Consider the following 13016-nt stretch of genomic DNA (forward strand, 5'->3'; position numbering starts at 1 on the left):
ATCACAGTTGTAATTATAGCTTTCTAAGAAGCATTTGAATACTCTTGTAAACATTTATTTTATATTGATTTGTAAAAGGTTCCTAGAGTGATCAAGTTGTGATCAGTAGACTCTAGAAGATTTAGAAGTTTCTAAGTGTTGATTTCCTAGAGTGATCATGGTGTGATCAGTATACTCTAGAAGACTTAGAGTGTTTCTAAGTGGATAACCATTGTAATCAAGATTGATTAGTGGATTAAATCCTCAGTTGAGGTAAATCACTCTAAGGGGGTGGACTGGAGTAGTTTCGTTAACAACGAACCAGAATAAAAATATTGTGTTCATTATTTGTGTCTTAAGAGTTTTTAAAGTTACACTTATTCAAACCCCCCCCCCCTTTCTAGGTCTAAATGGTGATTTGTGGACTTGCTTATGGATGGTTACAAACATCTAGTGAATGCTAGTGGAGCAAAGATATCAAGACAAGAGATGAGTGATAATCAAAAGAAACAATTAAAAAATCATCATAAGTCTAGGACTATTCTACTGAATTCTATTTCTCATTCTAAATATGAGAAGATATCAAATAGAGATACTGCCCATGACATCTTTGACTCATTGAAGATGACTCACGAAGGGAATGCCTAAGTCAAAGAGACTAAAGCTCTAGCATTAATCCAGAAGTATGAAGCCTTCAAGATGGAGGATGATGAAAACATTGAAACAATGTTCTCAAGATTTCAAACCTTGACTGCTGGATTAAGAGTGCTTGACAAGGGATAAACAAAGGCTGATCATGTCAAGAAGATCATCAGAAGCTTGCCCAGAAGATGGGGCCCAATGGTGAATGCATTCAAGATAGCAAAGAATCTGAATGAAGTCTCCTTGGAAGAGCTGATCAGTGCCTTAAGGAGCCATGAAATAGAGCTGGATGCTAATGAACCTCAAAAGAAAGGTAATTTTATTGCTTTAAAGTCTTTAAATAAAAAATTCACTAACGCTTTTCAGACGGAGGAAGAAGATTCTGAAGAATCAGAATCAGAAGAAGAAGAAGAAGAAGAAGAAGAAGAAGAAGACGAACTATCCATGATCTCTAGAAGGGTAAATCAACTCTGGAAGAGTAAACAAAGGAAGTTCGAGAACTTCAGAAGTTCTAAGAAGCCTGAAAGAGGAGAATCTTCTGGAATCAGAAGATCTGACAAAAAGAAGGTCACGTGCTTTGAGTGCAAGGAGCCAAGACATTACAAGAGTGGGTGTCCAAAGCTTCAGAGGGAGAAACCCAAGAAGAAGTTCCAGAAGAAGAAAGGTCTTATGGTAACTTGGGATGATTCAGATTCATTAGAATCAGAATCAGACTTTGAAGACGAGCAAGCCAACATAGCATTGATGACTACTGTGGATGATGGATCAGAATCTACATCAGAATCAAACTCTGACTCTGAAGAGGTATTTTCTGAACTGTCTAGAGATGAGCTAGCTTCCAGTTTAGCTGAAATTCTTGAAATCAAGGCTAAGCTTAGTATCAAATACAAAAAGTTGAGAAAGCTCTTTGTATCTGAAACTAAGAAGCTTGAATTAGAAAATTCTGAACTTAAAGAAAAAGTTTTAAAACTATCCAAAGATGCTGAGTCAACTTCTGGTTCAGAAAAATCTATTCCAAGCTTGAACAATATTCTTAAAGAATATGACTTGAGTTTCAGGAAATTCTTATCTAGAGGTATTGGTAGAAGTCAACTTGCCTCTATGATATATGTTGTGAGTGGAAACAAGATAGTTGACATAGGTTATGAGGGTGAAACCCCATACAAACTTGAACCTGTGGATGATATGAAAATAACATACAAGCCATTGTATGATCAGTTCAAGTATGGCCACTCCCATGATATTAGGCTCACCTCACATGCTAAAAGCTTTCACATTACACACACAAAGAAGCATGTGACACAAAATAGAAAATATCATGTTGCTCAACCTAAGGAATATCATGTTGTACCTCCTGTAAATTATCATGCTAAACCCAAGTTCAATCAGAACTTGAGGAAAACTAACAAGAAATGACCCAAGAAAATGTGGGTACCTAAGCAGAAGATAATTTATGTTGCAGATATCCTTGGCAGCAAAGAAGAAAAAGCAAAACATGTCATGGTACATGGACTCTGGGTGCTCGCGGCACATGACAGGAAAAAGGTATATGTTCCAAGACCTGGTGCTTAAGTCCGCTGGAGAAGTAAAGTTTGGAGGAGATCAGAAGGGTAAGATTATTGGCTCAGGAACCATAAGTACTGGTAACTCTCCTTCCATATCTAATGTACTTCTTGTAGAAGGGTTAGCTCATAACTTATTGTCCATAAGTCAATTAAGTGACAATGGTTATGACATAATCTTCAATCAAAAGACTTGCAAAGTTGTAAGTCAGAAGGATGGCTCAATCCTATTTACAGGAAAGAGAAAGAACAACATTTACAAGATTGATCTTCAAGATCTTAAGAATCAGAAGGTAACTTGTCTTATGTCTATTAGCGAAGAGCAATGGGTCTGACACAGAAGATTAGGCCATGCTAGTTTGAGAAAGATTTCTCATATTAACAAACTAAATCTGGTCAGAGGACTCCCTAATCTGAAATATAAATCAGATGCTCTTTGCGAAGCATGTCAGAAAGGGAAGTTTTCCAAACCTGCATTGAAGTCTAAGAATGTTGTTTCTTCCTCTAGGCCGCTATAACTTCTGCACATTGATCTGTTTGGCCCATTCAAAACAGCATCTGTTAGAGGGAAGAAATATGGATTAGTCATCATTGATGATTATAGCAGATGGACATGGGTAAAGTTCTTAAAGCACAAGGATGAGTCTCATTCAGTGTTCTTTGACTTCTGCACTCAGATTCAATCTGAGAAAGAGTGTAAAATCATAAAGGTCAGAAGTGATCATGGTGGAGAATTTGAGAACAGATTCTTTGAGATTTATTTCAAAGAAAATGGTATTGCCCATGATTTCTCTTGCCATAGAACTCCACAACAAAATGGAGTTGTAGAGCGAAAGAATATGACTCTATAAGAAATGGCCAGAACCATGATAAACGAGACCAATATGGCTAAGCACTTCTGGGCAGAAGCAATAAATACTGCATGTTATATTCATAATAGAATCTCTATAAGACCTATTCTTAATAAGACTCCTTATGATTTGTCGAAGAACAGAAAGCCCAACATTTTGTATTTTCATCCTTTTGGATGTATTTGTTATATTCTGAACACTAAGGATCATCTGGGTAAGTTTGATTCTAAGGCACATAAGTGTTTCCTTCTTGGATACTCTGAACGCTCAAAAGGCTACAGAGTATACAATACTGAAACATTGATTGTTGAAGAATTAATCAATATCAGATTTGGTGATAAGCTTGGTCTTGAAAAGCCAGAGCAGTTTGAGAATTTTGTAGATATTGAAGTCTGTGACTCAGAAGCTGAAGAACCCAGAAGCAAGGCGTCAGAAGATCAAGTTGCTGCTTCATTGGAAAATCTCGGAATTTCTAAAGAGCCAACGATCATAAGATCTTCCAGACTCACCTTTGCTCACTCAGAAGATGTTATCCTTGGGAAGAAAGAAGATCATATCAGAACCAGATCATTCCTTAAGAACAATGCAGAATGTTAATTTGGTCTAGTATATCTTATCGAGCCAACTTCTGTTGATCAAGCTCTAGAGGATGCAGACTAGATAATTGCCATGCAAGAAGAACTTAATCAGTTTACAAGGAATGACGTATGGGATCTTGTTTCTAGACCAAAAGGATTCAACATCATTGGAACCAAGTGGGTCTTCAGAAACAAGCTAAGCGAAAAAGGAGAAGTTATAAGAAATAAAGTCAGACTGGTTGCTCAGGGCTATAGTCAGTAAGAAGGCATAGACTATACAGAAACCTTTGCACCAGTGGCCAGGTTAGAATCTATTCGCTTCTTAATATCTTTTGCCACTCAACATAACATCACTCTATATCAGATGGATGTTAAGAGTGCCTTCTTAAATGGTTATATAGAAGAGGAAGTATATGTCCACCAACCTTCTAGTTTTGAAGACTCTAAGTCTCCAAAACATGTTTTCAAATTGAAGAAATCATTATATGGATTGAAGCAAGCTCCTAGAGCTTGGTATGAAATATTAAGTTCTTTCCTTCTGGATAATGGTTTCACTAGAGGACAAGTGGATACTACTCTTTTTTTTAAAACCTTTAAGAAATATATTTTAATTTGTCAAATTTATGTTGATGATATTATCATTGGAACCTCTAATGCTACACTTGGAAAGGAGTTTGCTAAGTCTATGCAGGCTGAGTTTGAAATAAGCATGATGGGAGAACTCAAGTAATTTCTAGGGATTCAAATCAATCAAACTTCTGAAGAACTTCTGAAGAAGTTTAATCTTTCTGAAAGCAAAGAAGCCAAAACTCCTATGCATCCAACGTGTGTCCTAGGTAAGGATGAGATAAGTAAGAAGGTAGATCAGAAGCTCTACAGATGTATGATTGGATCTCTTATATACCTTACTGCTTCTAGGCCTTACATGTTATTTAGTGTTTGTCTGTGTGCAAGATTTCAATTAGATCCTAGAGAATCTCACTTAAGAGTTCTTAAGAGAAATCGGAGGTATCTGAAAGGTACTACTAATGTTGGTTTAGTCTATAGAAGATCTGAAGAATACAACTTAGTAGGATTATGTGATGCTGATTACGCTGGAGATAGAGTTGAAAGGAAAAGTACTTCTGGAAGTTGTCAATTTCTTGGAAGTCACCTGATCTCCTGGTACAGCAAGAAACAAGCTACCATTGCCCTCTCTACAACAGAAGCAGAATATATTGCTGCTGCTGGATGTAGTACACAGATGCTCTGGATGAAGAGTCAGCTAGAACATTATCAAATATATGAGAGTAACATTCTTATCTTCTGTGATAATACTTTTGCTATATGTTTATCTAAGAATCCAATCTTATATTCCAAAGCTAAACATATTGAGATCAAACATCATTTCATTAGGGACTATGTTCAGAAGGGTGTTCTATCTTTAAACCTTGTTGATACAGACCATCAATGGGCTGATATCTTTACAAAACCCCTTGCTGAAGATAGGTTTAAGTTCATTATGAAGAATATCAGTATGGATTTATGCCCAGAATGAGAAGATGAGAAGTTCTGATATATGGACTAGATTTGAAATGCTCAGTTTATTTCTTTTATAAGAAGTTCTGATGGTTAGTCAGTTAGATATTCTGATTCTGTTATAGCTAACGTTTCATATGTCTAAGCTAACTCAGAATCTCTTTTAAAGCAAAACAGTTGTCACTAGCTTTCTAGAAGATAAACACGTGTTCACTTTAAGGGACAAGCATGCGTGCAGTTGATGAGACGCCTCCCTAGGTAACTGTGCAAATCATTTCAAATATCACGTTTTGCCCTAATGTCACTCAACATTAATTGCATTGATTTTTCTGCATTTCGTAACTGTTCATTCCCAGAATTTCATTGCATATTGTTTCAAATTTGTGTCTATTTAAACCGTCTTCATCTCATCATTTTCTCTTTTACACATTCATTCTCTCTCTCTTGTGCATGCATTTCTGCAATCTTTTCGCTCTCTTCCAAAACCTTAAAAGAAAACACAAGAATCTCAGTAGTAATTCAATGGCTGCTTCTTCGTCTCAACAATAACAACAACAAGAACATGAACAACAACTCATTCCAGTGGTCACGTGCTCTGTTCCTAGAGATCAGTTAGAAGTTATCTGTGAACTGATGGTGGATGTTGATAATTTGGAATATCATCAAATTCACATCAAGGATAACATGGTTTTTCAAAGATGGCAATCTTTGTTCCTTGAATTCTATGGACCGGTTTATCCAGACCTTGTGAAGGAATTCTGGGTTCATGCATTTGTCATTCCTAAAGCCATAGTGTCTTTTGTTCATGGAAGGTTCTTCTCAATCACAGAAAACCTTCTAAGAATGTTGTTTAATTTGAGGACTGTTGAAGGTGAGACTGAAGAAACCTTAAGAACAAACTGGGATGCAGTGTATTTTGAAATCTTTATTGATGGAAAGAAATCAACTAGAGTGAAGGATCTGAAGGACATCTACAAAGTATGGACAAAGATTCTTCTTGGTTGTTTCTACCATAGAAAATCAACTAGTTCTTCTGATTTTGTCAACAGCAATCAACAATACATCATGTATTGTCTTGGTACAAATAAGAAGGTTGATGTTACCTACATAATCTTCAATTACATGTGGAATGTTGTGAAGGATTCTCGAGATGGAAGTAAATCAAAGAAGAAAGGAAATGTTATTCCTTTTGGAAGGATCATCACCAACCTTCTGGTTCAAACCAAGATGGTTGAAGAATTAGAAAATGCTGGAATTATCAAAGATATTTATACAATAAATGGAAGTGTCTTGAATGCTACTTCTTTGAAGAAAATGGGTCTTATTCAAGCCATTGGAACTGCTCCTAAACCTGATCCAATTGTCAGAACCATAAGAGGTCCGGTTCTTGATGAGTTTGAGTTGTTCTTTCAGAATGAACTACCAGAAGTTAAGGTTCATTACCTTAATGTTCTGAAACAAGATGGTTCTGTGGATAATAAGATGAGAACAAGTAGGCACAAGCTTCTATCTACCAAGGATGGTATTGAAGAAGATCTACCAGAAGCTGCCTCTCAAAAAGAAAGAAGGACAAAGCATAAGCAGGTTCTTCCTTCTATTAGTAATGAGAAGAGTTCTGAAGAGAAAGTGGCTAAAGAGACAAAGAAGCTGTTGAAAAAGAAAATCAGAATGATGAGAAGGTGGTTGAAAAGAAGAAGAAGAGGAAAAATGTTGAGAATAATGATGAGAAGGAAGTAGAGAAGAAAAAGAAAAAGAAAGACAAGAAGAAGAAGAAGATAGTTGAAAAGGAGACTGTTGAAGGAGAACAGAAGATGAATGAAGAAGAAAATCAGGCAGAAGAAGAGAAGAAGGAAGCTGAGAAGAAGAGAGCAATTGCTCTAGGCAAGCTGAAGGTTGATCATGAGAAGAAGAAGCGAAAGAGGCTTGAAGATGATTCTGAAAGATCTCACAAGAAAGCTAAAGGTGTGTCTATGAACCTGGTTTTGTTCCTCTTGTTAATTTAACATCTGTACCAACAGAAGTTCTCAAACCATCTCAACCAGAAATACAACCAGAAAAGCCTCCACCAAATCACTTTCAACCACCAAAGTTTTTACCCCTCCTCCTTCACCCCAAACCAATATTCCTTCTGACCACTCACATTCTGAACCCATTCTTGATGTTCAACACCTTCAAATCCTTTTACCCCCTCACACAAATATCTCCACCTCTCAACCTCCTCCTCATGCGAACTATGAACCCGTTGCTTCATTTGTTCCTATCAACCCTACCGTATCAGAGTCTCACAATTCTAATTCTTTAGAACAATTATTCCGAGACTGCAACTATACACCCAAACCCCGTCCTGAACCTGCTTTTGTAAACCTAGAATCTGAGGATGAAGCTAAGTCTCTGCTTTCTCTTGATAGAGAACCTGAACCTTACTTCATTTTGTACCCAGATTCCTCCTCCACCAAATTCAAAACCCATAACCCTAAATTTTATGTTGGTGTAAGTTTTGAATTTCTGAAACAAAAGGCACAGACAGGACTAGAAGCTATGAAGAATGCACATAATTCCAGGATGGATTATGCAACTACAAGAGGTTTATGGAGAGCTTTCAGAAGGGAGTTCAACTCTGACCTTCTGAAGCTCCAGAAGAGATGTGAAGTAGAAGCTCCCGGCCCTTGTGAGTTTCTAAGGGATTAAGAATATTGTTGGTTCTGCCCTATCAGAAACAGAAAGTCTCTTGAAGAGAAGGAGTTTGTTGATGAGCGTGGAGAAGTTCATCCTTTGGCTATGGTAGTGTGGAAGCCCGGCTATCATGTTCTGACTATAGACTTTGATTTTTTATTCAACTGGTTAAGAGAGAATACCTCTGCTAAGGCATCAGATATGGTATATCCAGAAGTTGAATACCCTTCAGAACCTGCTGCTCCTACACCTCCAAAGAATTTGGCTGAAATTCTTATGGCTCTTGAGAATTCTAATTCTGCAATCCCTTCTCCTGATTATTCTGATGATGCTTCTGAGGCAGAAGCTGGTGCTGAGAAACAAACCATAGAGAATCATCCTGCTATGCAACCTCCTCTTCAGGAAAATCAAGCTGATGTTCTTATGGTAGATGCTGCTATTGAGAATTCTTCTGCTCTAGACAATAGCTTTGACGCTTCTTCTGGTGGACCTTCTGTTCTAGTGAACACCATGAAGGCTCTTCAACAAAACAAAGCTGATCTTGCTTATCGTCTAGATAAGCATGAGGAAACTCACGATGAATTCAGATCCTTTATGAAGATGCAGACCCAAAGCACTGTTGAGATTCAAAACCTTCTGGCCAAGATAGTTTCTAAACTAGGCTAGTCGTAGTGTGTCTTAGTCTTTGATGTCTTCTTGTTTCTTGCATCTGTTTCTTGCATCCGCTTCTAATCCATTTGTATCTTCTGATATATTTTGTTCAATCAATGAAATATTATCTTCTTCACTTTATGTTATTTTATCATATGAATCTTTTTAATGCTTTTTGATGTTATGAGAAAAAGGGGGAGAAACATGATAATTGATTTGATTTATATTATCAGCTGCTGGGATTAAGTCTCAATATTCCTAACATTATTTGCAAGTTCTATGTCTTTGAGATTTTTGCAGGTATGAAGATATTCTGAAAAAGCTCAACATGAGAAGCAAATACATGAGGAAAGACAAATTCTATAAAGAAGCATTTTCTTGGAAATTTGAAGCAAGCTTAGTGCTGTGAAGCTTCAAGATCAGAAGCAAGAAGAAGAATGTTCTGATAGTCATTCGAAGAATGCTCTGATGTTCTTGGTTGAGAATATGCTCTGACATTTTTTTCTTGACTATGTTCTGATACATTTTCTTCATCTCATTTGCTCTTATACAGGCTATTCTTAAATGCTTTGATACATGTTATTGCTCTGATACAGGTTATTTATTAAGAATGCTCTGATACATGATTGAATGCTCTGATACATGATAGTTATCAAACATGTTCTGATACATTCACATTATGACTTTGATAAATTCATCTTTTGATAATGTTAGTCTAGTATGTTCTGAATCATTTCAGGTTATAAAGATGCTCTGATGATGCTCTGAAATATTCAAGAATGTTCTGATTCAATCAAGCATGCTATGTCAACTGAGAAGAAATTCAAAATTATGAAGTTGTCCTATGGAAGCTAGAAGCAGAAGCTCTGAATTTTCTGAAGTTCTAGGCGAAGTGAAAGTCTCTGCTGAAATGAAAAATACTCAGGGAAGTCTTTTATTTATAAATTTCTTCTAGTATTTATTTCAGGGGGAGATTTTTAATCTCAGGGGGAGACATATTCACACACTCTGATTATATGCTTATGCTATATATGTGTTATTGTCTTTTGTCATCTGATATTCTAATTGCAAATTCATATCAATTATATATGTTTTTTTCATCATAAAAAAGGGGGAGATTGTTAGAACAAGATTTGTTCTGATCGATATTCTTGTTTTGATGATAACAAGGTATATGAATTTTATATAAGACAATGTGGTACTCTAATCCTATGCATTTTACATTTCAGGAAATATATAAGGAGTATGCACAATTCAGTGCTAAGAAGCACTGACTCAGAAGATTCTGGAATGCAACATCAGAAAATGCTTGCGCAAGACATCAGAAGATGGTCAAGCAGAATCAGAACATGGTCTTTGAAGCATCAGCAGAACTTGAGATCAGAAGCAGAAGCACTGAAGTTCTTATGGTATCACGCTAAAGCACTTCAAAGTCAGAAGACAAGAAGATGCTGCAACTCTGATTCTGATTATTCAAACGTTGTATTCACAAAATCAAAGATCAGAAGTTAGTACAAGATGACAGGCTACGAAGTCTATCTCTGACTGACAAAAGGAACGTTAGAAGCTACAAAAGGCAAAATCAGTAAAAGCAAAGAAAAGCATGGCTCGAGGTAGTTGACAAAACAGTGAAAATATTAAATGCAAAGCTGACTAGCCACGCAACGCATTAAATGCACTTCAACAGTCATCTTCTCAAAATGCCTATATATATGAAGTTATGATCAGAAGCACTATAACACTTCTTGAAAACAAACTGAAACGCTGCTGAAACTATTTCAATACGAACTTCATCTTCAACCTCACTTTCATTGTAATATCTTAGTGAGAATTAAGCTTAGAACTTAAGAGAAATATCACAGTTGTGATTATAGCTTTCTAAGAAGCATTTGAATACTCTTGTAAACATTTATTTTACATTGATTTTTAAAAGGTTCCTAGAGTGATCAAGTTGTGATCAGTAGACTCTAGAAGACTTAGAAGTTTCTAAGTGTTGATTTCCTAGAGTGATCAAGGTGTGATCAGTATACTCTAGAAGACTTAGAGTGTTTCTAAGTGGATAACCATTGTAATCAAGATTGATTAGTGGATTAAATCCTCAGTTGAGGTAAATCACTCTAAGGGGGTGGACTGGAGTAGTTTCGTTAACAACGAACCATGATAAAAAATATTGTGTTCATTATTTGTGTCTTAAGAGTTTTTAAAGTCACACTTATTCAAACCCCCCCTTTCTAAGTGTTTTTCTATCCTTCAACAATAACTAGTCTTCCCTTAATAGTAGCACAGTCAAGATGTATGCCAACTAGCATGTTGTAACATGTGTTATAACAACAGGACAATCAAACATACTAACACTTTACTCCCCCTTTTTAGCCAAAAATTGACAAAAATAGAGTAAATGTAAAAAATTTAAGCACAAAAATATTGCAATCAAGCAATATACATAAAAACTGATGAAAACACACAAATTTGATGGAAACACACACAACATAACACCTTTTGGTGGTGTTCCACTTCCTTCCCTTGTCAAAAAGCCTTTTGCATTCCTTGTGTATGTCTTGTAAAGACATTTCATTTCATCCCTTTTTCGTAGCAATTTGGGTAGGCTTTACCAGCCTCAAAAAATAGAGGAAAAATGCAGTAACAGTTGCATTCCTCTATGTCTGTAATTGCTAAGACTCTTCAATAGTGCAAGTTAAACCTCCACTACTTATGTTTTGATTTGTTTTAAACATTACAGTAAGTTGTTTCTTGTTGTTCATATGTCCTAGAGTAGCAACCTTCCCTTCAACAAGATTCTTGATTAATTGGATATCCAGATTCTTATTCCAACCATGTTGAGTTAGATATCCGATAATGTTCAATTCAGTACAGTGTTATTTCAAGATATTATGATTGACATCGTTCAAGATATATCTTATCATTTCAGAGAATCCTGCATTTTCTCCCCTAAGTTCAACTTCAGTAGTTAACTAGTAAGCACATGTTTGTTTCTCACTGATCCAGAAAAATAGACTATTTCTCAAGGAAAAGATTCCATTAGCATTAGATGCTTACTCATAGAATTCACTGATGCCCATTTTATTAGGGTATTTTAAAGCCAATTATTTGGATCATCAAAACCTAAGGGATATGGTATAAACCAATTTTAAATATGTTGTTATCAAAACCTAAGGGGTATGGTATAAACCAATTTTATTTCAATAAATAAGCATCCCAATTTTCTCAGATTAGCATCACATCAGCCTATTGTGAAAAAATCTCCAAATTATAAATGACAGTGCAAGTCGTATGAATCTCTGCCATATCATCTTCTCAAACTCCAGGGTATTCCCCAATAGGTAAGCATGTGCATCTTTATTCATTAGGATACCACTTCTCGAGTATGTTCAAACTAATTTGTCCACAATATGCCACCTTTGAATCTAAATTTGGGTTATTGTAAAGGCGATAGCATGGATGTTATTAGTGATGAATTGGGGAATGATTCAAGTGTCTCCGTCATTCCGGATTCCGGTCTCCCACTTTAGTAGGCAACTTATTCCTTCCTTGAAGGGGGAATATTAATAATCTCAATAATTGTCCTACCAATTATCATTCAAATAGTTTATACTCTCGCCAATGTCGATAATCCATCTAGTAAACTCCATTACTATTTGGTAGTAGCGGTTGATGTCTGGCCATATTGAGGACTTGATGTGATACTTTATATGGACATTATAGCATGAATATCTGGCTTGATAAACCTAATCTTCTTCACAATTTTTCATTGTACCTTTGCTCTATGGGGCGCATCACTGAAAATTTGATAGTATTTTTGTTTTAATACATATTAATTTTATGATTTGCTTTTTGTTTATATTGCATTGCATGTGCTTGCTTATATATATATATATATATATATATATATATATATATATATATATATATATATATATATATATATATATATATATATATATATATATATATATATATATATTTCCAAAATTTTACCTGATATATGATAAAGTTTTTGAAGTCAAAAGTAACCTAATCTACTTAATATAAATGTAAAGAAGTCATGATGACAACCCTAGCCACATGTCATCTTGATAACAATTATTGTCACATGTCATTTGGAGATAATTCTAAATACAAACTCTAATTATACAAACTCAATATTAAAATAAATAATAATTATAATAATAATAAAATAAATAATAATTAAAAATATTATAATAATAATATTAACCTTAATAATATAAATAATAAGTAACAATTAATATTATTTAATAATTGACACAATTGATACAAATAAATAGTAATTTATAATAGAGTAAAAATAAATATACATAAATAATATTTTAATATAAATTGTTGGATTCAAAATATATTTATAAATATTTTAATTATTATATATATATAATTGATTAAAAAGTAAACTACCTTACAAATAAATAATATTATTATAATAATAATAGTGACACAATATTAATGATTAAAATAATAGTAATAATAAAAATATTATTTAATAATTGATGCAATATTAATAATTATAAAAATAATAAATATTTTAACAA

Source organism: Vicia villosa, linkage group LG6 (assembly GCF_029867415.1).
Source record: "Vicia villosa cultivar HV-30 ecotype Madison, WI linkage group LG6, Vvil1.0, whole genome shotgun sequence".
Classification (NCBI taxonomy): Eukaryota; Viridiplantae; Streptophyta; class Magnoliopsida; order Fabales; family Fabaceae; genus Vicia; species Vicia villosa.